Below are 4,909 nucleotides of genomic sequence, written 5' to 3' on the forward strand. Positions count from 1 at the left end.
TCAGTTTTCACCACATTGTCCATGTCTTCCCGAGTCCTCTTCCACAGGTTCCATCTATGTTTAACAATCAGCACTTCTTTATGCAGCTGCTGTCCCCATCCATTTGTATGACATAACCATAACATGGAAGAGGAAGACCCAGGGAGTCATGGGATGAGGTGGTGAAGCATGATCTTTGAACAGTGGGCCTCAAGAGCGTCGCCTAAATATCTTTCACCTGCGTTTTCTCTGGAAAATTCTTGGCATGAAATGGCAGAATCGTGTCCCCAACAAAGATGACTTCAAGCAAGCAGGAATACCAAGCATGTTTGCACTCCTCACACAAAGACGTATGAGATGGCTTGGATATATATAATATATATATATATATATAGGATATGAGAAGTACTGATGTCTCTTCTGGCTTTTTAACTCTTCTGATATATTCAGAAATTTTCTCCTTTATCTTGGTGTTTAACTTGTGCCTGTAGGTGTGATATGTTACTATGCAGGAGTTGTGGAATGGACAAAGGAAGAACTTGTCAGCATCAATAGAAAAACTAGGAAAGTAATGGCTATGCATAGCTGCCCTCATACTAGAAGTAACATAGCAAGGTTTCACTTACCTAGGAAGGAAAGCAGAAGAGGACTGGCTTGAATAGAGGATAGTTGTGAAGGAGATGAACTCCTTGCATGCCTATCTGAGGAATAGTGATGAAAGAATGTTGCAGGCTGCATGGGGTGAGATGATCAGTAATAATGAGGATACCCTCCAGATGTACAATATGAGGAGTAGGAGGCACAATGGCCCAGTGGTTAGGGCAGCAGACTCGCGGTTTCGATTCCAAGACCAGGCGTTGTGAGTGTTTATTGAGCGAAAACACCTAAAGCTCCACGAGGCTCCGGCAGGGGATGGTGGCGATCCCAGCTGTACTCTTTCACCACAACTTTCTCTCACTCTTACTTCCTGTTTCTGTTGTACCTGTATTTCAAGGGACCGGCCTTGTCACTCTCTGTGTCACGCTGAATATCCCTGAGAACTACGTTAAGGGTACACATGTCTGTGAAGTACTCAGCCACTTACACGTTAATTTCACGAGCAGGCTGTTCCGTTGATTCGTATCAACCGGAACCCTCGTCATCGTAACCGACGGAGTGCTTCCATCCATAAGGAGTAACAGAGAAAAGATCATCAATTGGAAAGAGAAAGTCCTACACGAACAACAAACAGTGGATGAAGCTGATGAAGAATCTTGGAGATGGTTAAGACAGTTTTTTAAAGAAGGAGATGGAAGGATTGATTCTTGCTGCTCAAGAACAAGCTTTATGAAGTAATTCAATGAATTGTAATATTGATAAGACAGTAGTATCACCTTTGTGTAGACTATGTGGAAAATCATCGTTCAAAATTAGCCTAAAAGGTGTACAAAAACGCCACAACAAAGTGGCAGTATGAATACACTGGGAGTTGTGCAAGAAGTATAGGCTAGAATGTTCCAACAAGTGGTATGAGCATCAACTTTTACCAGCAGCAGAGAATGATTGGGTGAAACTCATACGGGATATGCCAATATACGTAAATAAAATGCTGCCCAAATATTGCTCTCTTTGAGATAGTTTCAAGTGCACCAATCATGATAAGTGCCACACTCACTTTTGAGGTTCTATGGATTCTTTTCCTTTCCAATCCTAGGCCTTGGTACTTCTTGACTTTCTCATCCTCTCTCTTCACAATTGCATGACTAAAACTTCATGACTTACAAATATACACAATATAGGCAATGCACACTTATTACATTGAGTACTTTCAATAGAGTAAAAACAACAAAACCTAAACAAAACAAAGCACAGAGCTGCATTCAGTACAGCAGGAGAAACTTGCAATAAAAATAAAGCTTCTGAATAATAATAATAATAATAATAAATAGAAGTAACTCAAATGTGGAGTCTAAAAACAGAAACAATTCCTATCATAGTAGGCGCATTAGGTATGATAAAAAAATATTCAGACAAATACATAACAAAAACACCAGGACTAACAAGTATATATAACAGAGAAAATTGCACTACAAGGCACTGCACACATCCTATATAAAACACTTTCAATACAGTAAAAATAAGAGCATCACAACAAACCATAGCACACAGAGCTGTGCTTGGTAGTGCAGGGAAAGCATGGGATAAAAATAAGACTACTGAATGATAATTGTTTCTACTATAGGCACAAGGCCTAAAATTTTGGTGGGGGTGCAGTCGATTTGATCAACCCCAGTATGCAACTGGTACTTAATTTATCAACCTCAAAAAGATGAAAGGCAAAGTCGACCTCAGCGGAATTTGAACTCAGAACATAGTGATGGGCAAAATATAGACTACTGAATAGACCCATCAAGCCAAGTGCATCCGTGCTTGTAACATGTAAAGAGCATCTTTCAAGTGTTGAGCTTCAAGGAGGCAAGGTGGCTGAGTCACTTTTGAGCGTTGGGCCTCACAGGGGCAATGACCAAGATCTTAGGTATCATGTCGTGCTTGAGAAGACCCATCAAGCCGAGCAAAATTGCAGTCATGACAGATACTGGTGTCATGCAAATTGGCACCTATGCCAGTGGAACATAAATGCAACCAGGTATCATGTAAATGGCACATAAGAGCACCCATTACACTCACAGTGGTTGGCATTAGGAAGGGCATCCAGTTGTAAAAAAACCATGTCAAATCAGACTGGAGTCTGGTGAAATCTTCCAGTGTGTCAGCACAGTGAAACTGTCCAACCCATGCCAGCATGGACAATGGATGTTAAATGATGATAATGATAATGATTTCAAATTTTCCAGCTCTTTATGTTCTGAGTTAAGATTGAGCTGAGTCAACTTTGTTTTTCCTCCTTTTTGGGGTCAGTTGAGTATAGGAGTAGATGTAAGCAACTCCCACCCTAAAATTGGTGACCTTGTACTTTTCCAGTAGAATTGTTACCAAGTTGGGCAAAAATACTTATCTGTATTTCTCGTGGCTTTGTTCTGAATTCAAATTCTGTCAACTTTAAACTTTGCCTTTCATTCTTTCAGGATCAATAGAATAGGTATCAGCTGAACATGGGGATTGATGTAATCAATTACCCCTCTCTAAAATTTTTAGGCCTAATGCTTTTAGTAGGAAGAATTAGTAAAAGTAGTGGAGTAGCAGAATCAGTTGAGTATTAGTCAAAATACTTTGTGGTATTTAATTATGGCCCTTGATGCTCCAAGTTCAAATTTCATAGAAGTGAAGTTTTCTACACTCATATCCTATTAACTCCAATCAAGGTGGTAAGCTGGCAGAAACATTAGCATGCCAGGTGAAATGCTTAGCAGTATTTCGTCTGTCTTTACATTCTGAGTTCAAATTCCACCGAAGTCAACTTTGCCTTTCATCCTTTTGGGGTCGATTAAATAAGTACCAGTTACGCACTGGGGTCGATGTAATCGACTTAATCCGTTTGTCTGTCCCCTCTGTGTGTAGCCCCTTGTGGGCAGTAAAGAAATAAGAAACATTAGCATACTGGGTGAAATGCTTAGTGGTATTTCATCTGTCTTTACATTCTGAGTTCAACTTTGCCTTTCCTCATTTTGGGGGTCGATAAATTAAGTACCAGTTGTGTACTAGGGTTGATCTAATCGACTGGCCTCTCTCCACAAAATTTCAGGCCTTGTGGCTAGAGTAGAAAGAAAAAAAAAAGTATTATTAGCACACCAGGCAAAATAGTTAGTGGCATTTTGTCTGTCTTTACATTCTGAATTCAAATTCCACCATGGTCAACTTTGCCTTTCATCCTTTGGGGAGGGATGGTAAAATAAGTGCCAGTTAAGCACTGGGGTCTATGTAATTGACTTAACCCTTCCCCCGAAATTGCTGGCCATGTGCCAAAATTTGAGACCATTATTAAAGTTATAATTATTGCAAAAATTGGTTTTATGTTTACTTAACAGAAATAACACATCACAGAAGAAGATGAAACTTTTTGGTATGCTGGAACCATAATCTCTCATCCTCTAAATCTAAGCTATCTCAGATTATCTAATTTCTTAGTGAAAAGCAATATCTCTTTGTATTTAATATTCATCCCCATTAAGACAGCAAGCTGGCAGAGATGTGAATATGCCAGGCAAAATGCTTTGTCCATTGCTACTTTCCGAGTTCAAAATTCCACCGAGGTTGACTTTACCTTTCATCCTTTTGGGGTCAATAAAATAAGTACCAGTTGAGCACTGGGCAGTTTTGGCTCATTTATAGGCACTACAGAACTGCAACACCCCCTATTTCCACTCGATATTATTGATAACATTCCATGCTTTTAAGGATCATTTCTTAAGTATGTGTCGCAACAGTATCCGATTCTATTGATCAACAACATCATGATGATGGGAGATTGTATTGAGTCCTGAGTGTGAAACAGGTTTTTCTTTATCATTTGTTCCTCGCTGTTAACAATTGTGAGAAATCCACTGAGGATCATTCTAGAGAGATTTAATAACTCCTTAAAGAGGGACTCAATACTTTCTGAGTCTTTATGGCAGCGAGCTAACAGAAACGTTAGCATGCCGGGCAAAATGCTTAGCAGTACTTCGTCTGCCGCTACGTTCTGAGTTCAAATTCCACCAAGGTCAACTTTGCCTTTCATCCTTTTGGGGTCGATTAAATAAGTACCAGTTACGCACTGGAGTCGACGTAATCCATTTGTCTGTCCTCTGTGTTTAGTCCCTTGTGGGTAGTAAAGAAATAGGTATTTCGTCTGTCTTTACAGTCTGAGTTCAAATTCCACTGACATTGACTTTGCCTTTCATCCTTTCGGGGTTGATAAATTAAGTACCAGTTGCATACGGGGGTCGACCTAATCAACTGGCTCCCTCCCCCAAATTTTCGGGCCTTGTGCCTAGTGTAGAAAAGAATATTA

General features: G+C 39.9%; 1 non-coding gene across 1 annotated transcript; it reads left to right on the forward strand.

The window, feature by feature from the left end:
• Positions 1 to 4,297: 4,297 nt before the first annotated feature.
• LOC115212445 lies at positions 4,298 to 4,524 on the forward strand. The gene has a single exon (XR_003881726.1). It is a non-coding gene; the product is annotated as a small nucleolar RNA U3 (small nucleolar RNA).
• Positions 4,525 to 4,909: the final 385 nt, after the last annotated feature.

Source organism: Octopus sinensis, linkage group LG5 (assembly GCF_006345805.1).
Source record: "Octopus sinensis linkage group LG5, ASM634580v1, whole genome shotgun sequence".
Taxonomy (NCBI): Eukaryota; Metazoa; Mollusca; class Cephalopoda; order Octopoda; family Octopodidae; genus Octopus; species Octopus sinensis.